Here is a 23124-nt window from a genome sequence, read left to right as displayed (position 1 = left end):
CAAATATTGTATTTTAACATGTAAAATGAAATTCTTTAAAATAATGCAAAAAACTTGAAATTTAAAATTTTTTCAAACATTATTTATAAAAAAATAATAAATATTTTCTAAAAGTTATTTTTTTATGGAATTATCTTTGATTAAACGAATTCTATAATTAACTATTCTAATTTGCACATGCATTTCTCTTGAAGAAAGTTAATTTACTTGAGTAAGATAATTTTTCGAATATAAACAGTTAAAGTTTAGTTGCTTGTTATTTAAAAGCATTTTTTGTTTCTTCTTATATTTGAAATAATAGGATCAAATAAAGCTAACTAATAAAAAAGAAACATATAATATACTTTCAGTCATCTCTGTATAAATATGTTATTTCAATAACAAGAGTAAAAAAAAATTATAATAAACAAAATTTTCGTCCTTTCATTTCAAAACAAATTTTCTGAAACCACTGTATAAGTTCAGGATACTTCATTAAGTATCAACTAAACGATAATTTACCACTCTTCATTCAGGGCTGATCCTAAAAAAATCCGGATTTTTTGCTAACCATGATCCGGAAGTTTCCGGAGATAGAAGGTTCACAAGCTTCAATCATTGATCACAAAAGTTTCCGGAAATCAAATTTTCAAAGGTGGAACTTAAAAACACAGTTTCTTTTATTTGTAAGGGAGTGCCAGATACTTTATAAACTTATATTCAAGATTAATATTCATTTTCTATCACTAAATAGTTATTATGATCATAAAATCAAGAAAGAAAAACATATTTGTAAATTTCAATTACTTCTCCTGGTCGACATAGGTACTTGTAAATGGTATAGCTATGTGTAAAATTTTAAATATATTTTAAGTAAACTGAGCATGTTGAGAAAAAGAAAAAAACCTTGTTTACACTTTTTCCGATTTAAATTTTTTTTTACTCAAGAAATTTTCCGGAATTTTGATTCGGGCTCACAATTATTGCGTTCATTGCAATGTGTTCTATAAAGGAATTTAGCTCGCTATATTTCTTTGTTCAGCTATTGAGATTTTAAGAATAAAATTCAAATATTTGCTGCCGTTATACTTATATAAGTATAACGGCAGAATAATTTTTCCCTTAGTTTTCTATTTTTTAAATTGTAATGGTAAATTACTTCAGGAGCTAGTGTAGAAAGAGTGAAACTCAAGTTTTTATTTATCAATTTATTTGTTTATACATTTTTCATTAAACATTCCCTAAACGTTAAAAACTTCAAATGTGTTTTCAATTTAACTAAGTAATGCGTAATTAAATCTTTTGTAGATCCTGGAATGTAATTAAACAAAATGACATCCGTCATCGCAGTAGTGCATAGCAAAATATTGATTGCTCGTTGTCATTTAATATTCCAATATTCATAGCATTTAAATTTTAAAGATACACAATACAGTAAAACCTGTGTAAGTTGACCACTTGTGATGCATTGTTTTAGTGGTCAGCTTATAGAAGGGGTGGGTCATTGTTTAATTTTTCGTTTCCTACGTGTTGCTAGATATTTTAATTTTTTTTTTTTACTTAAAAATTTGACTTAGCAAATGCTCAAATGAATATCTTAAGAAATGTGTTTAAACCTAAACGAACTTCAATTTGTTACATATAAATAATTCGAATATTTAACTAACTTTTTTAAAACAATTATTTTGTTAGTTATGCATGTGAAGTGTTTAATAAAAACAATTTCTTAAAATATCAGAACACAAAAACGTTGAAAACTTTAACCAAACAAAATTATTTGAACATTTTAAAATTTATTCTGTTATTACTTACAAACACTTACAAACCTATTTGCTCACTATTGCAAATAGAAGAGCAACTTTGTTAACACACCTGTTATCAATGAATCAAAGAAATGGTCAAAAGCTCACCCCCTACAGTTTCCCCTGATGGTCAACTCACAAAAGGGTTTAGATTAGCTTTTTACACTATTTCACCAAACAAGTGAAATTTTAACATACATTGCAAAATGACAGAAAATTTTCTGATTTTTTTTTCCTGGTCAACTTATGAGGGTTTTAGAATAGAAGTTCATAATACTCCTGAACAAAATTGACAGGTGGTCAAGGTTTTGCTTCTTTACATTATATAGGAAAAATTCCGTTCTTGATAACTGAGGTCAACTTATGCTGGTGTAAAACTTACAAGGCTGGTCAACTTGGCAGGTTTCACTGTATATGAATTTTTCAGGAATTTCAACACGAAATCATTTCACATCATAATTTTTCCAAACAATTTTTCAACACGAAAATAACAAATGATGAAATTTAAGTACTTCGTCACTGGTGGTTTCGTATGTCTGTAAAAGCAGAGAGGTGCGATCTATGGCCAAGATTCGACTTTTGCCACACCCATACATCACGCCCGTTTATAGGGTGGAATCAGAATACAATCAATCTACTTCATCACTATTACAACTAATACAATTCGTCTGAAATTGTCATTTTTATTCATTAACTAGCAAAATATTCGGAAGGCGATTCGGAAAAAAAAAACTCGATACTTTTAAAAGTTCTGAGGAATTTAGGGATAGATTTGCTAAATAAAATCAAAAGCAGCCGAATCTATTATAAAACAAAAACTAAACCAATCACAATAGAAATGAAAAAGCGAAGAAGGTTCTGGAAAAGACGCGCCATAAGAATGTCCCCAAAAGACCCAACTACAACAGCTTTGACATGGGCACCAGATGGAGAACGGAAAAGAGGATGGGGGAGTAAGGAGAAGTGGCTCTTGACCGGGAGGGATGCTACGCCAAACTTTTATTTAGAGAATTAAATCAAGAATACTGGTTTTTCGTAAGGTGTAAAATCAGTTATAAAATCGTTCAAAGAAACATTACGCAATCACTACACTGAAACTCAATGGTATCTCAAACAGTTCCTTCCAGCTTTTTCATACCTTTACGAACTCATGCCAGGAAAGATCATACACCGATTGGGGTGGTGCATCCCTATTATGATTCTGAATAGCTCATAATAGTGAATGTGGGTCAACTACGTTCTTTGAAAAGAGAAGGCCTCAGCACGGATCAATTGAGTAGTCTAACGTTAAGAACATAAACTGCGCATGTGTAAGAAACATTTCATTTAAAATCAGTTTACTATCCAGAGTTATTTCGGGCAAATGAAAAAAGTTAAATATTAGTCTTTTGTATGATAGTTCTTACACAACACAAAGTGATACTTTTCAAACGTCAGTGAAGGAATACATCATTTCGTTTTTACTTTTATTGGCTATGTAAATTCAGCAGCCATCGTTTATACAATCGCACAAAACACGTGTGCAGTCCAACATACAAATAAAACTTGGCAAACAGCAGGTTTTTCGCTTCCGAACGAGTAAAAACGTGATAAAACAAAATGCAGTGACACTAAGCCCGAGTTTTCTCGGGATGATCAATATTTGCAGTATATATCCGAGTTAACTCGGGATAATCCAACACCTCCTAGAAAAGAGTAGGCCTCTGCACGGGTTACCATAAATATCCTTTAGTAGTCCAAACGTAATGACATACGCCGTATTTTCAACCACTGCGCAGCTTAGTACCCCGAACGTAATGACATCTTTCTCATTTTTCATCAACTGCGCAGTTAACTTCGTCACATCGGACTACTAAATTGATCCGTGCTGAGGCCTTCATACTTCTAGGAGGTGTTGGATAATCAGGGGAAGCGGTTAAGCAACGACTTTAGTTATCAGTTAAGTGTTCATGAAATGCCGGTCGAAATCATTCTTAGTAATTATGGCAGATTAAACACGTGATCTCAAAAATCATCCTTAGTGAATCTACGTAAGAATAAAAAACGGCAGTTTCATTTTTTATTTCGGCATGCTAAAAATTTTGATTGGATAGAGTAAAGTAACAGATTAATTAAACAGCTTTGAGATTTATCAAAGTGAATTTAGATAAAATAATTCTAAATACTGTAAAAACATCTTAAAAAAAAGTCAGTTTTTAGCATATCGTTTAAAAAATTAAAGAATCTGCTGATTTTTTTATATTTTTTTAAACGTAATTGAGTGTATTGATTTTTCCGTGATTTTAAAGAATTTCCAGAAGATAGAGCAGGGAAATATATTTTTTGAGAGAAAAATTGTTTGATGATTAATTAATTTAATTTTTTGAAACGAACCCATAAAATGAGGGCATTTTTATTATATTAGACAAGTCAAAAATATTTAAAAAATTGCTTGATCTCTATTTTTGAGACTTAGTTTTAGAGTGATGTTATAGAATTTACCGGGGCTAAATGTACTAAACATATATCATGCAAAAACAAACATATATTATTTTAGTTTTTTAGTAAAAGGGAAGTTATTTTTTATCTTTCCTTTTATTAATTTTTTTCAAAACAAATTCACGAAGTTACATACTATTTTAGTAGTTCAAAAATTAATCAAACGTAAAATAAAAGTTTATTATAAATTCATTTGGAGAGCTATTGATTTTAATTAATTGAATGTTAAACTTTGAAGGAACTGTATTAAAATTTTTCATAGTTTTCAAATAAAAATTACGCTTTTATAGTCCTTTAATGCTATATTCTAGAAAACTTTGCCTCTGTCAAATAATTAATTTTAGAAAAGAATCTGTTCATTATGATTTCCAATCTGTAATCTACAATCTCTACTTTTAATAAACTATATTGTCAAAAAAAATAATTTTTTGTAAAAAAAAGGCAAGTATAAAAAGTTTAGAAATACAATATTGAAACTTTATTTAGGAACAGTTTTAAGAACATTAAAAAGAAATCTTACAATAAGAAATCTCAATCTTACATATCTTTAAATTTGACCAAATATGTTGGATTGCTTCATATTAACAGGAAAAAAAGTCATACCCGGGCAAAGTCAATTAAATCAATTTTCATCATAAGAACTCACTTGCTTCTGCTTCATTAACTCTTTGCCAAATATCACTGACTCCAAAGAGTTGCATAGTTTTATTAACATCAACTTCAATGGAGTCAGTTATTTAGCCATATCTTTTTTGATGACTCAAAGATAATACTTCACACACTAATTATAAGGAAAAAGTGCTCCAAGACCCAAAACATTTAAAGTAATTTGAAATAAGTTTAATTGTGTGTTTCAACTAAGTCAAAGAGCAAGCTGTAAAATATATTTACGAACTTAAAAATAAATAACCATCAGAACTAACTAATAATAAAAATCCTTGCTAAAAAAATCATTAGACGTAGAAATACAATTGTAAGAAGAAATATTTAAAGAGCAAGAAAAAAAGTGCAAGTTCAGTTGCAAAATTACAAGTTTGCAAGGAGAGAATAATTTAATAATTGGATTCATATTGTAAAGAAACTTTATATTACAAGAAACTTTATTTCTGAGCACTAAATTGGTTTATGTAAAGTTTTTGATGTTACCTTTTCTAATGGAAACTAATATTTAGCATATAATAAATCATTTAGGAATAATTATTCGATCCAATGTAGGGATGGAAAAGAGTACTACTTTCATGTTTAGAACATTAAAAATAATCTGGAAAAAAACTTCATGTTTAACAACTCACATATTATGAAAATGAATTTCAAGATAAACTGTATTATAAAAAAAATTGTGAACGGAAATTTAAATATAGTTACTTAAATGAACGATTAATAAGAAAAGCAAAGCTATAAAATTATAACTTATCCAAAAGAAAATAGTCCATGATAATAATCCTACAGCAAGAAAACATTATAGTCAGAAATCTAATATTTGTAAGTTTTCACAATGTTGTTTTTCTTCTTCAAATCAACAGAAAAAAAAGTATACCGTTCAAAGTTTTCAATATCAGAATATTCTGGCTTCCTTTTCATTAACTAATGACTAAATATCACCAACTCCAAGGAGTTGCTCAGTTTATTAATATCAACTTCAACGGAGTTAGTTATTTAGCCATATACATATATGGCTAAATGAAACTTCATACACTTATCCCTAGGAATGATACCACATGAAACATTTAAACTAATCTGAAATAAAAATGTGATTATGTGCATTAACTAAACCCAAGAGAAAGCTGAAAGATGGAAAAATATATACATACATATTAGTATATATATATTTATGAGCTTAAAAGGTATATATTTTTATAAACTTAAAAGGTAATAGCTGTGTGAGCAACCAATAATAAATAAAATGAAATAACAAAAAAAAGCACTACTCAGTACTTTTAGGTATAGTATAGTAAAAGTACTAAATGAAGAAATGTTTCTACGCAAAAATTAGAGAAAATATTGAAGGAAAAGAAAACTAAGAATAAAACCAAGAAAATATTAAAACCAAGTCTGTAGGCTAAATTTGAAAGAAGAGATCAAGAATGCTAGATTAAGTTCTTAGTAAAATATCTCATGGATTATAGCACAAATAAAAACAAAGAATAGAAACTTAGAGTGAACCACACATGTACCAGTAAATTAAGATAGCTGCAAATCCAAATGCATTATGACAATCCTGTATTACAAACAGAAATACATTAGTTTCAAAATAGCAACTCAACAACTACAGGTTCAAAAGAAAACTTTCAGCAGCAAGGAAAACAGCAGGTTAATCATATTATGATTCTTTAAATTTTTAAGATCATTTTAATTAAATTAAGATTAAGGAATAACTGAATTATGGAAATGTCACCATTAATGAAAGTCAGAAAAATGCAAGTACAATTTGAAAATTCTAGCACAAGGAAATATAATTTAAGGAAGAAAAAAAAAGTAATAAATTCAGGCAGATGCCAGAATATTTTTTTTTACAAGAAACTAGGAAAACTGTAGATCCAAAGACTATATTGCAATTTCATCTTTATCTCAAGACCACAAGCTATAAATTGAAATCAACTAATACCTTAACCATGGAATTTATAATAGGCAGAAAAATATGAAATATAAAAGTTCCAGGCAAATGCTAGAAAGAAATTATAAAGGCAACGAGAACTTCCGGTCAATAGTTCATACTACAATTTCTTCATCTGTAGATAATACCAGCTGTAAATTAAAATCAATAAATAATTGAAGCAAAAATTTAAGAAAAGCAAAAATATTAAATATAAAAATTCTGGGCAAATGCCAGAAAAATAATCAAAGAACCACATAGAAATTTATTTTTCACCTTCAAAGACCACAAGCTATAAAATTAAAATAAGTATTTCAAACATTAAATTTATGAATGGCAATATATATATATATATATATATATATATATATATATATATATATATATATATATATATATATATTAAAGTTCCAGGCAAATTTATAAAAAATTATTCTATATTTACAATATTTTCCCTATGTTAGAAGCACAATGAACATGAAAAGAATAAAATTTATATGTATGAATAAAATTATGAGTGAATAATTAAGTGCGAGAAAATGTTTAGTTTTGAATAATAAATTAAGAAGATTTAGATAATAAAATAACATAAAAAGATTAAAGCTTTTTATGTTGCAGCCCACTTTCCCGAAAAATTTGTATTACCATCTAAAAATTTATAAAAAATTATTCTCTATTTACAATACGTTCCCTATGTTAGAAGCACAATTAACATGAAATGAATACAGTTTATAATCTTAATATACAATCAGTATATAAAAATAAGATTTATAAAAAACACGCTTTTGTAAAAAATGACAAAAAATTAATACACAATTAGCTGCAGATAAATCTTTGTAAGCCTATTTTTCAATTAAATGAATTTAAAAAAAAAAATATTTTAATAGTTTATATTTACTCTCTGTCAGGTCAAAGTCATTTGTTTATTTTTCTTGATAATAGTCTTTTACCAATGAATACCATTTGCAATCTATACAACTTTCAATTTTTTCACTTAAAATTATAATTTCCCCCCTGGACTTAAAAAAATGCAAACATTCAAAAACATGAAATAGAAAAAAAATCAATCTAAAATTAGAGACTATAAAAAGAAGAAATCAGATATTATAAAAAGGAGAGAACAGGCGGCATAACAAGTAAGCTGTAGCAACACTACAGTAGTCTGTAAAACCAAGGCCAAATATTAAAAAAAATTTTACAATAAGTTGAAAAGCTTAAGAGCTCAGAGTAGATTTTTCAGAAAAATACTTGAAAAAGTAAATAAAAAACTAATAAACCCCAGTAAATTTTATTAAAATCTTTTAGATTTAAAACTAATAATAATATAAAACTGCAATAAATCTTAAATAAAATATTTTCATCATTCAAAAATTTTTTTATTGTAAAAAATGCCTTTACAATTTAGAAAATTTTCTGCAAAATTCATGACGTATGAGCATTTTCAGGGAAATGACATAAATATTATTAAAATATCTAAAGCAGAATAGTTATATAAATGTAAAAAGCAAACTGGTATTGTAAATAGAAAATTATAATTAGAGAAGATGAAAAATATGGTTAAATAAACAATAATAATAACAATAAGACCCAGTTTAAAATCAGGAAAATACCATAGAATGGATTAAATTAAAATCAAACAAACCTCTACATGACAAAAATTTACATTAAATACAATTATATTTACATCAACCAACACTGAGCAGGGTGGTCACTTAAATTCAGTTTCAAATTTCCCTAATTTTTTTCAGGTTTTTACATGTAAACATATTAAAATTTCTAGGTTGTCAAGTTTTTTTCTCATAAAGTGTAGGATAGGTACAAGAAAAGTCTCCATATTATGAAATATTTTTCTTTTTATTCATTTTTTTTAATATTTTCAATGGCAAGAAAAAAATAAAAATAAATGAACAGAAACAAAAGTAAAGATGACACAACAATAAATTGACCGAAGTTAATGCCTCATAAGTTCTCTGGCCTTCCAATAAAGCCCAGTCTCGGAGTCGCCCCTAACGACTGCACAGTGGCGGATGTGGTGTGGATAGGGATATTAGAGTTACAGAGGGGGCAGTAAGGGCTTGAGAAGATCTGCAAGTATTACTCCAATTGTATGGTGAAGGTGATCTGCAAGACAATCATGTCCGGTTACTATTTTATTTAAGTAAGATATTGTTGCTTATAATTTGTAACTTAGTAAGATATTGTTTTTTATATTTTAATGTTTGGATAAATTTCTAAAAAACTAAGACAGATGTGGAGGAAATATCTTTAACTAGTAGAATACATTGTTTTTAGTGAATAAAAAATGTTTTAATATGTTACATTAAGTGTTTTTTCACAAAGTGTACCAAATGTGAAATAAAGAGTGACCAAAAAAAAAAATGAATAAGTATTGTTTAATATATTTTCATTAGGCAAAAGAAAAGGATTCCTAGTGATTATACCTCAAAATTTTTTTATTTTTACAGTGGCTTTCAAAAGTGTTCACACACTTATGACTTTTATTGAAATAGGGCTCTTTTCATTAATTAAAATGAATATTTCAGAATGGGTATTTAATAATAAGATGTATAATCTATTCTTAGCAAAACTTCATGAAATATTTTAAAAACAAAGCAAAAGTTTATTTTTAAGAAATCAATAAAAAAATAACAAAAATTTTACTTTACAATCATTGTACACGTAAATGCTTTCGGATTTCAGAATTAAAATTATTGTCTATTACTTTAATTTCTTTTATTTAATTATTTTCATTTAATTTTTATTTATTTATTTATTTGCAATTTAGTATCAAACTTATGTTAGCAAAATTATATCTTAATTTTTGCTGGGTAAACATGATTATTACCTTTGAAACATGATTATTTGTCATCATAAGAGGTAAATCAGTAATGAATATTGCTAAATTAGTCTATTTTGTCCCATTCCATTGGGCAACATGAGGTAAAATGCTTAAAAGATGTACTTCATATCAGCTTGATCTGAGATTAAAATTATAAAATTTGTGCAAAAACATTTCTGCAAAATTTAATAAAATTTTTTTTGCTTATATTTCATTTTTGATGACTTTGCAAAATCAATGATAAATAAGTAATAATGTTTAATGGAAACAAACTTAATACATTGGGTTTTCATGTGCATTATGAAGCAGAAAAAATGAGGAACTTTATCCAAAACAGTTAAGCATGATGTCTTTGTATGTTGGTGCATATCATAAGGATAACTCATTTTTTGATGGCATAATGAATAAACCTGTTTATTTTAATATTTTAAGATACAATCTATAATTATCAGCCAAAAATTTGCTTATTGGAAACTTTGATTTATATTAAAATTGCCACTGGTAAATATTCTAATTATATTAAAAATGAGGATATTTACCAATAGGCAGAGTTTTTTTTAAAGTGTACGACGACTTTCTTAAAAATAAACTTTTGCTTTGTTTTTAAAATATTCTATGCAGTTTTGCCAAGAATAGAGTATATTTTTTATTGATATATCCATTCTGAAATATTCATTTTAATTAATATACAAAGTCCTATTTCATTGAAAGTCATTAGTGTATGAACTTTTTTAAGAGACACTATATTTATATTTCAATATAAAGCTATTTTGTACTTTATATTATCTAAACAGAGCTCTTTACAAAATTCATTGATCCTATTTTATTTAAACCAATATCTAAAGTCAAATCAATGTATAAATAATGTAGTTTGTTAGGAATTAGCATTATTCTAAGAGATAGTCAGAATACAAAAATGAATGTAGTAAATGCAGAATTGTCAAATTTCTTCTTGCGCACTCTATAAGAAAACTCGATAAAATTCTTAAAATCTTATTCATTTTGCCTTCTCAGTTGAAATAAAAATATTTAAAGAATTCCAATCTAACCACATAGTTTTTTAGTTTAAATTAGTCAATTGTTTTTACAACTAGAAACCTGTCCCTGTACAGTACAGAACAAAAAAACCAAGTTTTGTTTTCCTTCTTTCCAAGAAAGACACACATAGAGCCCATGCAGAATATTCGCCGAATGCAATAAAATTGTAAATTCAGCGAAAGAAATAGCGTTTTGGTGAAAAAAATTTCTACAGTTAAGAAAAATATATATTCCCATTGATCATGAAAATTACATCAATATGATTTTTTTTTTGAATAAATCTTGTTTATTTCATTCGATTACAGTAATTTCTTATGGATATGTCACATAACAATTAGAATTATATTAAGTCTAGATAATTTAAGCAACAAAAAAGCAAAGAAAAAAAAATTCAGATCACATGTTTGTTGCTGGATCACGCGATATCATGCAACAGAACTCTTTCCTTTGATTAACACTTTTTATATTTGAACCTTTAATAAATGTTTGGATAATTTATTGGCTAGTAATTTGAAGTGTTTAGTGTGGGGCCTGCACATGAATAAAAATTTTTGAGATTTTATTTTAATACATCATTTAGCATATTTCTTATACAATTTTCAGTCTTTGCCAGCTTTTTAAGGTAAAAGGAGAAACAGTTTCAAAAATATCTCTAGACTGCAAACAACACTTACAAACGTTCAACATTTTAATTACTACACATTTCGTATTTTGAATCAAAAATAGAATATTTACCATATTATTTCAAAATAGCGGGAAAACCAAGCAAAATTCTTTCCAATTTTCTCATTTCCCGGTTTTCTGGATACCGGATAAATGGTTCTCTACTGTAGTTGGTACTTAAAAGAATCTTTCCATAATTAAAATATGAAATAGGAGGCTAAAATGAAATTGAGAAAATTAGAAGAAATGCAACAATTGAAACGATTTATTGTCAAACATTGCTGTTAGTGATTGTAAGAAAATGTGTGATTGATCGGCTTTGCCGAGAAATAATCCACTGATTTCATTGGCTGAGTGCACAAAAGCTAGTGCTATCTAAAATCTTTTGTTATTATAACCAAAATTTGTTGTATAACCAAGTAATTTTTGGAGAATTTTATTACGTTAAAAATAAAACATTTTTTCAAAAAAAAACTATCCCAAAAGCATCAAAACAAACTAGAACAATAAATGGATTCAGCCAACAGACTAAAAGGGAAAAAAAATCCACTTTTATCATCAGAAGCAAATATCCTAACCTCTTCCCCCACAATCTTTGCCCATTCTGAACTATACAGTCCCATATTCTCCAAAGAGGTCAAAGGTTTATTCACTCATTTAGCTACCATGGGAGTTTAATGTGGTATTCTAGTTTAACAGGGTTATAATGAAGCAAATTTTGATGCAAGTAAGGTATTGCTAAGTTGATGATATTTCAACTGTTTGGCAATAAGTGTCCATCTAAAAAAAGGGGGTTAAACGGATGGTAAAATAATTTGAATTAAGAAAAAAAATTCCTGCTTTTCTTCAAAATTCCCTGATCTTTCTAGGCTTTTATCCAAATTTCCCTGATTTTCTCTAGTACAAAAAAATTTCCTGATAATTCCAGGTTTTCCAGGAGGGTAGCCACCCTGATATAGCAATATAAAAGTATGAAAGAATTGTTCAAATATTTTATGCAACATAAAATAAGAAATTTTTTTTTCGTTGCATGAAATATATAACAGGGTGCATAGTCAAATCTTTCAACAAAAAATAAGCACCTTTTAAGTACTTTTTAAGCACTAAAAGAGTATTTTTAAGCACTATATACATTAATAAAATGCAAAATAGCTTTCAGAGACTTTACATGATCATTATAAAATAACTAAGCTTCTGATTTAAAAAAAAACTCTTTTTCTTTCTTGATTATATAAACCACCATAAAAAGATGAAGAGTATTCGCATTGCTTGAAATACAGCAAAACAAAAGTATCGAAGAATCATACAAAAATTTCATGCAATGGAAAATTAGAAAATTGCACTCAAGTATTATTATGAAATTAAATATAAACAATTATGTTTTGTGGTATTAGTGCTTTAGACAAAAATGTTACAAAACAGAATATAGCCACTATGAAGCATTTGTTTATGATAGACTATAATTCAACTCTCATAGCACAATAATTGAATAGCCTCAATAAAAAAAATCATTAGAGATTTAATTCTAACATAAAACTTAATTTGAAAAGTTTGTTTCTGAGATTGAGCTTTGTTATCACTCATTGCAAAATCAAAAGTTAGCTGCTCCATAAATTTTTAATATAACTTTCACATGTTTATAGTATGAGGCATTAAGAAATAAATACATTCATAAACAACTACTATGATAAAACAACCAAGAAATAAAAACATATACACATAAAATGTGCAACTAGAAAACAATTTAAATGTTACCTGCAATAAGATTTTGTTGTTCTTCATGGCAAGACATCTTGTATTGTTCAAAAATTTTGTTTGGAATTTTACCAAACCTAAAAGAAAAATAAAATGTAAACATTTATTTTTTTAATGTAATTTTTTAAAAAAAAATTTAATGAATCATAAATTAATTTAAATTTTATACTAGTTTTAAATAAGTATAACTTAATAGAGCTTAAAATAATTTAAAATTAACATACATATATATAGAAGAAATATTGTTGTTTCAAGTTTCTAGATTCAGTAAGAAATAAATTATGCTTCTTTCAACCGAAGTGGAAAAAACAGTTTTTAATTGCAATGAAGTTCAAATAATAGTATTAATTTCCAAGCTGTTTAATACATCATTATAATAAAAAAGCAACACTTAGGAATAAAAATAAATTTAATGCATTTCTAAAGAAAATAAAATTATTGTAGAGCTTTAATATTTTACTTACATGTTAGAAATGAAATATAAATTTTTATATTTTTAAAAAAAGGCAGTTATTATCATATTTAAACAGTTTATGCCATAAACTGTTAAAATATCATAATCAGTTTTTTAATGCTTTTCAATTAACAAATCACATACTAAAGATTGCGTACTACTGCAAATAATAAAATTTATTCACAATTACAAATAACATACTTATTTTTGTTCATTGAAAGTTGTTTAGTATGCGACTAAATCTAAATGATTCATGTATTTTAAAATTCTGTACAAAACTAAAATAAATAAATTGAAAATAGTTATTTTATTTATTCATTTCCTCCAGTTTCTCAGTTTTTTTCTTTTCATAAAAGTTTTTCCCACTTTCTTTCAGTGAAAGGCTGTTTCTGGACAAAATGAATGGGACATAAATTTAAAAGTCAACATAAAAACATAGCTCCCAACATGGATAGAAAAAAATCCAGTAGATTTTACAAAATAATACAAATTTCATGATAATTGTTGCATAATGAACTATACACATAGTTAATTTTAAGAATTTTTATGGTCATCAAAATAGAAAAAAACTGTAATACTTTACAGTTATGATTTTATATTAAATGAACATTTATTCTGTTTATTCATAATTTTTAATAGTAACAGGCATCAAAGATAGTTAAAGACTTTTTAATTAATTTCAAAAAGGGATTTCAGCATAAATAAAAAAAACGGAACATTTTAAAGCAAAAAAAAAAGTCTTAAACTGATTTGTATAAATGAGACTCGCTTTATTATGTGTCTATTCAATATCTATTCAAATTAAATATCTGTGTAAAAATGCTATTTCAATAGGGATTTTTTTATGAAGCTCCTTGTTTAATTGTATTGCTTGTCAATTGGCTGTTAGAAGATACAACAAATGTAATTCATTACAGAATTAATACTTGTAATACATTATTTTGTTCCTTCAGTCAAATTACCAGTGGGCGATGTTCAATTTATAATATCAGGTATTTTGTTAAGTACTTCTTTTGTGATTGCTTCAAGATTTTAAAATAAATATTTTTTTTTAACTTTATAATTGCAGTTTAATCTTGTTAGTTTTTACCCAGCAACAGAATGTATATATGTTACTGCAATAAACGGCTAAAATATATACTTGGTCATGTTGAGTATCACTGCTCGGTATGTCCTACATCAATATTTTTTTAAGGTCAAGTGCCACTGCCCATGATGCATTGAACCTTAAAAAATATTTACCTTTTCATTATACCACTTTTCCTTTTAACACTCAGGTGTCATCCAATAAGATGAACCAACAATTAGTAAAAGTTGACTATGATCCCTAAAATAAACAAATAATGTCTTAATACCTTAATAACCTCTTAATATTTAAGTGAACAAATAACATCATAATATTTTAGAAAAAACAATTAAGCTTAGTTATAAAAAGCAGTTAAATTTATAATTCAACAGAAAAAGTCTCAAAATAAGGACAAAAGAAGTTTAAATACTAGCATGTATAATTTAGACTTTGTTAAAAAGATATTTGCACTTTTATTAAAAAAATATATACATATTAAGCTTATATTGAATTATTCAAGTGCTTTTAAAAATGCTATATATTTTTGAGACATGCTAATTTTGAATGTAATTAAATAAATTCTACAAAAAAATTCCAAATTTTAAAAAAAGAGAAAAATCAGATCTTTTTTCCTTTATAGACACTTTATCGTTATGCTGCAACAGTTATTGTACAACATAGAAGTTTGTGTCACAAACCCTTTAACAACTACAGAATTTTCTTAGTCACAGAAAATATTTTTAATGATAGCAAATGCAAAGTATTAATATTTTAATTAACTAAATTTAAAATAAAATTGTTCACCACTACATGCAAATGATTTAAATTAATGTATGAAAAGTCTGATACACAAAAGCTCATAAGTTTGAATTAACATTGAACAAAAAATTTATTTGTTTTAAAATTTCTGCTTTAGTTTACTACCACTAGGATAAATATAGCATTCATGATCACCAAGCACACTACAGGATAAAAGAGGCCTTCTAAAATGACTATCCTTCCTTCATATTTTTAAATTTTAATATTACAATAAAACTTTTTTTTTTCAAGGTACCGAAGTAAATTGATATATTTACTTTGGTCAATTCATAATTGTAATACATCAATTTCCAAAGTAAATTGATATATTTACTTCGGAAAATCAAATAACTTAAATTTAATATTTCATAAGAACACTAATTTTGACAATGCAATAGCCATTGTTAAGGTGACATTTAATGTTATCGATGTAGAAAAAATATAGAAATAAGTTTAAAATAATCATACCATTACTTAATAATTTGAGTACACAAATATATACAATTCTTTCCACACACATAGACAATTAAGAAGAAAACAAATTGAAGGGGTAAAAATTGTATTTTAGAGTTTAGGAAGCCTTAAGAGTTTCTGAAATCCAAGGCAAATATTTAGAGATTACATGAAAAAAAAAGAAGAAAAAGTCAAAGTACAGAAAAACAAACAAACATATAAACCAATGTTTTATGTTTTTCAGTCATATAAACAAATTATTTTAACATAGCATATATTAAGAATAAACTGGTACTGTAATTAAGTTACAGATAAAATATGCTTTAATAAAAAAAAACCAAAATTATCGCCATCTGTTGATACTTCCATCAGTGTTATCTACCAATTAAAAAGTGCTAACATCATATATAAGAAACCAGAAATTCAAACGGGAGTTTTGAATTGATTGAGATATTTATCCATTAGCTGGGTACCTTCATCAAAATGGTTACAAGTTTTTCAGCATTAAGAAGGACAGTTACAACTAATCTGATTTATCTTAAACTAATTAAAAGTAAACTTTAAAAAGTTAAGTTTTTTGAAAGTTTAAGGAAGCTGTTTAAATTAAGATGGACTAACCAAATAAAAGGTGGACACAAGAATTCAATTTTTTCAAAAGAATAATCTATTGCTGAAGTCTTAATGAAGTTTGGCTATTTTGTTTCTCACCCAGTTAACAGATTAATACAGTACAGAACCCGTTATCCGGAAATCAGAAAACCGGAAAACCAAAAAACCGGAACGAAATTCGATTAGTTTTCCCGTCATTTTTTTTTTTTTTAATTTTTTTTCCTCATAAGATTTTAGGACTTTTCGTCCTTTTTTGAACCTTACCATCATTTTGGAAATAATCATTAGTGTATTACTTCATCGTTTTTTCTTCTTTTTAAGATTATTTCCATTTTTTTTTTTTAGTTGGGTTTAACTATAAAAAAAACGGTTTTTTGTAGCGATTCAGAAAACCGGAAAAATCAGTTATCCGGAATATCGATGGTCCCGATCGTTCCGGATAATCGGTTCCCTACTGTACAGAAAATATATTAAAATAATGTTCTATAAACATTCAAATATATACAGGCTCGTGGGCAGTTACAGTTTAACTTGAATCTGGTATTTTCTCTGCTAAGCCAAAATCCCCCAACAACTGCGGTCATCTCATCTTCATTTAGTTTGATGAGGACATTCTGTAGAACAAAGTATCACTACTTACATATCATATACAATAATAATAAAAGTTAAAACTTTCAAATTTTCTTTATAAATGAAATGTATATTAAAATAAAAATAATAACACATTTTTATGTCTCATATAATACAAATGCGCAGCAAATTAGAACATTATAGTAACTTATGAAGATAAAAGATTTCAAATGTTTGAAGTAAAAAAATTTGTGTTAAAGTTTCATGCACAACGATATGTCAAATTAAAGCCATAATTTGCAATGAAAGAAATAATGTATAATTCTTTATAATATATATATATATATATATATATATATATAATGTATAATTCTTTATAATATATATATATAATGTATAATTCTTTATAATATATGTATAATTTGGTATAATTCCTTAACTTTCAGAAAAAGAGAACTTTAGTGAAAGAAAAGTTTTGCCTTAGCCTGAAACCTTTTAGCTAAACTGAACTTGCGCTGGGAACAGTTTAATCTCAATTCATCTTAGACACTTTGATGCAAGTGGGATGCCAGTGTCCCTTTCATATATATATTCTAATTACAAACCCTCTAATTACAAACACATATATTTTGGTATTTTTAAATTATGAAAATCAGTAATAGTTACGAAAACAAATTGTTAGAAGATTATCACAATTATATTTACACTAAAACAGGGTTTAAGCTGAGTCTAAAAATTCATTAGCAAAAAAGCTAAAATCTGAAAAAAAGTTTTAGCAAAATGCTAAAATGCCATTAGGCTTATAAAATTACTTTATATCAAACAAGTACTGTAAGTTATCTGACAAAGAATAGCTTAATGTACAAGAATATCAAAAAGAATACCTATAACAAAAAAAAAGAACACATTTATTATTTATCAAAACATTTTGGTTTATAATTAACAATCTTCCTTTCTTTCATGTTTGCCCATTTTACAAATGCTTCTTGAAAGTTAAATGCACTTTCAGGGCCCTCAATATTAATCATTAACGAATTGTTTACATGGTTGATTAACAACCTGTTTCGAATATTAGTTTTAATCAAATTAAGGCAGCTAAAGCCCCTTTCACAGTCAACAGTGTGCATTGGTATTGTTGCACAATACTCTATAACAGAAGTTATTAATGGGTACTGTTCAGACACATCATTGGTATATAAAAATAAAAGTAATTCTTTAAATGACATGTTTTTACATCGTTGCATTAAGATGTGTTTAAATAATCCCCATTCACAAAGTAATTCAGTTTCTGTAAACTGAAAATCTTTTCTGGGAGATTCCGAAAACAAATTGAAAATGCAACGGATTTCCTTTACACTATAATACTGTAATTCTTCCGAACTATGGGGTATCCTGCTAGGTATAAATATATTGAACATTTCGATTTTATCCAAATCTCCCAATCTATCAGTAATACTTTCAATGATACAGTTTAAAAAATTGTGCATCAAATTACGGAATCTTTCCCTCTGTTTCAGTCCATCTAAAATTATATGGCCCTGAAACTCAAATTTTTCACTTTCCTTCTTAGGCACATCATCTAAAAAACTCATATAATGAGTGCCGGTGCCATTTTTTATTTCTTCTAAACTTGAAATACAAGCCTTCACATTTGATTGAACATATTCAAAATTTAAATTAGATTTTTGAAATATGAGGCTTAATTTATTAATGTTGAACATGATATCATTCATGATGGCAGTGGTTGCTAAAAACAAAAAAGTAGTTATATTTTTTAACAACCCTTGAGCAACAGGACGTTTGTCTTCCATTAAAACACTAACAAGAGCTTGCCAGTTGCAATCCAGAGCTGTAACTGAATTCCCCAAAGACAACCACCGAGTTGTTGATAACTTTATGAATTTCCTTGATTTTTGTTTAGGATATCTTGAACATTCTTCAATCGCCTGGTATTTGCAGGGGAGCATTCAAAATAAGAGTGAATTCTTTTTATTATGTCCTGAAACTTTACCAGGTAAGCATTCTCAGACGCTGCTTGGCTCACGGCTAATGCTAGCCTATGTGCCACACAATGTACTGAAATTAAATACGGATTTTGGTTTTTGAACAGAGCAGCAACTCCAACAGCTCTAACACCAGTCATAACTGAAGGTCCATCTGTACCTAAGAATGAGCATTTTGTAACATCTATTTTCAAACTCTCAAGTGTCTTTATCAAAGAAGAATAAATAAAATTAGCACTTGCACCCTCCATTTCTACTAAACTTAGATAATGTGTAGACAATCTACCTTGATGAAGCCCTTTTAGGTAGATAATTAAACTTTGATCTATGGAAACATCTGTACATTCATCAATTATGACGGAGAACCATCTTGCTGATTTAACTTTATGCAGTATTTTTTCTTGAATGGTCATGGCAAGAGCCATTTCCATGTCCCGAATGCTGTCATAACTTTCATAAGAGGCTGTACCTATATTCAATCCACTGAGACTGGAACAACCTAAATCTATGCACCAATCTTTTATTGAACTAAACTTTCTAGTAGCCAAATGTTCCTTTGCTTGCATATAGACTATTTTCATTGCTGAAATAGCTGATTCATTAGCACTGGAAATTGATTTTGCAACAGATTTCCCGGAACGGAATTTAGTAAAACCCTTTAGCAAAAATGCGAAAATGCTTTGTTGAATTTTAGCATTTTTGAGGGGTCTTTTCGCATTTTGCGAAAAAAGCTACCGTAGCGGAAACCCTGCACTAAAATATAAAATCCAAAGAAAGTAGTTATTTCTTTTTAATCACATTAAAATTGATCAATTATTGATTTTGTAAATTAAAGAAATTTCAATGATAAATAACTTCCTTTTAAATATATATAACTGCAATTAAGTGCAAATTTGAAAAATTATTGTTTGGAAGTGAGCAGTGTTTGGAAGATTTAATCTTTAACACAAGAAAAGACATAGCTGTATATCATAACCATAAATTATTAAAGTGCTAAATATAATATTTTTCACTTATTTTGACCTAAATTAATATTAAATAATAAAAAATATGTTTAATAAAAATTGTGTGTCAAAGAGTTAAATGTCATAGTAGTTCAATTAAGATTTACAAGTATTAAAAATTCAAATCTACTAAAAAAATATTGTTTAAGCACTTTAGGTCTAATTAATTTTTTAAAAAAACCTTAAGGGAAAAAAAGCGGGGAGGGGGGGGGGAGAAAAACATCGTGCTGGGGCACTATGTTAAGCATGGCACAAATTTAAACTAAAAAACTATTTTAGGTAAATTTAAAATTTTTATTTTGTTTAATTTATAACACTTAAAAAAATAACTGATTATAATTTAATAATTTTACAGCCAACATATTCTCATAACCAGTAGGTAAAATTATAGAAAAAAAGATAAACTCTAAAAAAAATTTTCAGTTATTATCCTTACAATACACATACAGTTCTCCATAATTATGAGATGTAAAAATAGTTTTAATAGCTGGTAATTTCTTACCAGTGCACACACTAAAATACAAGTAAATAAAATACTAATCAAACAAATCTGATGCCAGCAACACAACAATAAACACAGAATGAAAAGAAAGATGAGGTCAAATCATAACAGATGTTTCATACCTTTGAAGTAAGATCTCTGCGAAAAACACCACGTGAATGTAAGTAACATATGCCATGAGCTATATCTAATGGCAGTTTAATTCTTGTCTCCCATGACAACTCAATATGCTTGTTCCGAAAAAGTTGTTCCAAGCTTCCACCATTAATGTACTAGAAAAAATTTACAATATGAATCACCAAATAATTTAAAATAAAATTAAATACAAGCTTTGCAAAATTTTTGGATAATAAGATAAATATATCAATATTTATAAAAAATCAAATCGTAAAAATATTTAATACTATCATAAACTAAACTATTTTTTCCTAGAAGATAGTTTGTTATTTTCTTAAATATAGAAAAAAGTTTTAAAAAAATAATAAATATATCTAAAGAAATGTTTTTGGCACTAATATATATAAAACCATAGAAGCATTTACTAGAAAAGATCCTTGGTGATGCCCTTAAAACAAAAGAATTTCACCAAGCTACAAAGGGATAAAACCAATGAACAGTAAAAATATAATAGTAATTTATTTCTTTTTAGTTAATCTCAAAAATTTAAAACCATGAGACAAAAATTTTATCATTATGAAGATATCACTCTTGGTAATGAATGATGTGAATAGTTAAGAAAAAATATACTTTTCAATTAAGATAATTCATTGTTACTAAAATATTAAAAAACAAAACATATGATGAAATTAGGTGAACTTTCTTCTTGGTATTTCATTCATAAATTACATAAAGTGTTATAAAAAAAAAAAACAGAATAAGTCTTGCAATTTTCTTTTTAAGTTACAGTTCAGATTGAGATTATTTTGTATTTCTCCTTTACTTAAATTGAATATAAAAGTTACAACTAGAAAAGTAACATAACTGATTTTCTAAAGAACATAATAAAAAACTTTTTCAACTTATTGAAGATATTGGCATAGGTTCCACACTTTATATTTGCGACTGTTAAAATTAACTCTAATAGTAAAGTGGAGTATTTGTATTAGTATTTATTGACTAAAAGTGTCAAATATTACTCAAACTTACAGTAAAGTAATGCTTGACACTTAAAATAATTTTATAACAAATTATGAAACTTTAAAGATATTACATAGTTATGTCTTTTTAGAAAAAACTAAGCACCTCAAACAAACAAACCTCTTCCCATCTTTTAAAGCTAACTAATTTGTATCTGATAAAAATAAAGCCAAACTTAAACAATATCATAATTTTTCTTTCATTTAAATAGTTCCATCATCATAATTGGTAAATTTATTTTTACTCATAATTATATCAGTAGGGATTATTCTTATAAACACTAAATGTTATTCATTGATTCTGATTTCACGATACCAAAACCAGTGGCACCAAGAAAGCACCAAGACCGCACCAAGAAAATGAAAATAGCTAAAATTAAAAACGCTGGGCAAAAATCATGTATATTTTAACATTTTGAAGTCAATAGAGGTAACCCCTAAAAACGACCAGTAAACATTTTCCCAGTGGCAAAATTGCAGCGACGTGTCGAACTGGTAGCAGAATGTTACAGAACCTTCCTTTTGAAAAGTAAAAAGTTTCCTTTTCTACAAGCATTTATACTTAAAATTTTGAATCATTTCAAATCAATTTACGACTATTGTAACGTAAATCCATGTAATATTTCAATGGTATTTTCATAAATAGTAGTAACACATGCATGCAGGGCCTTTGGAAATGGCCCCGTCACTACTTCATTTATAATAAAATATATCAATAAGCATATATATATATACAGGTGGTTATCAAAATAATGGAAACACCCTAGGTTTTGAAGGCTTGAGAATTCTGTTCTGCCGTAAATGTTCTCTTTATGAAGGTATCTCCTAACTGTAATTGTTGACACTGGAAAATCCAGATGCTGATTGATCTCTGCGGTCACTTTGGCTGCAATTGTTTTCTTTTTAGACATTACAATCCGCTTCAATACCCGTCGGTCTCCTTCACTCAGTTTCTCTTTCCGTCCACTATTTTGCTTTGCTGAGCTTGTTTTTCCACGCTATGTGTATGCTGTCAGGACTTTAGACACCGTACCTCTAGAAAGGCCTAAAAGCTGGGATGTTTCGGTCACTGTTGCTCCAACTAGTCGGGCTCCTACAGTTTGGCCTCCCTGAAAATCTGTGAGGTCTGACATTTTACGCTTCTGACAAAAAATCAAAACGTAGACAACTCTGCTAAAGCTCTCTTATACCACCTAATATATGTACATTTTATATTTAAAATAAACTGAAAGCTAAGATTATATTTTAATGCTTTTGAAGCGAATTCTTAAATGACCCTTTTATTCACAAGTGTTTCATTATTTTGATAATCACCTGTATATAAATACATATATATATAATTAAGCTCCCTTATATTGAGCTGAAGTTTGGCTTTATTTAGA

At 27.3% G+C, this 23124-nt stretch overlaps 1 long non-coding RNA gene across 3 annotated transcripts; it reads right to left on the bottom strand.

The window, feature by feature from the left end:
• Positions 1–8687: 8687 nt before the first annotated feature.
• On the bottom strand, positions 8688–23120 carry LOC147816248 (uncharacterized). 3 transcript variants are annotated; one of them, XR_015431939.1, is made up of 7 exons: positions 23057–23120; positions 20729–20878; positions 17033–17141; positions 14844–14928; positions 13148–13224; positions 11465–11609; positions 8688–8973 (listed from the first exon to the last, which is right to left on the bottom strand). It is a non-coding gene; the product is annotated as an uncharacterized LOC147816248 (long non-coding RNA). The 3 variants fall into 3 exon arrangements; XR_015431938.1 differs by having other exon boundaries at positions 17051–17141; XR_015431940.1 differs by lacking the exon at positions 17033–17141.
• Positions 23121–23124: the final 4 nt, after the last annotated feature.

Source organism: Parasteatoda tepidariorum, chromosome 2, assembly GCF_982258835.1.
Source record: "Parasteatoda tepidariorum strain Cologne lab strain chromosome 2, Ptep-v5.0, whole genome shotgun sequence".
Classification (NCBI taxonomy): domain Eukaryota; kingdom Metazoa; phylum Arthropoda; class Arachnida; order Araneae; family Theridiidae; genus Parasteatoda; species Parasteatoda tepidariorum.
The sequence above is the reverse complement of the archived record's forward strand: the minus strand, read 5'-3'. Positions and strand labels throughout refer to the sequence as shown.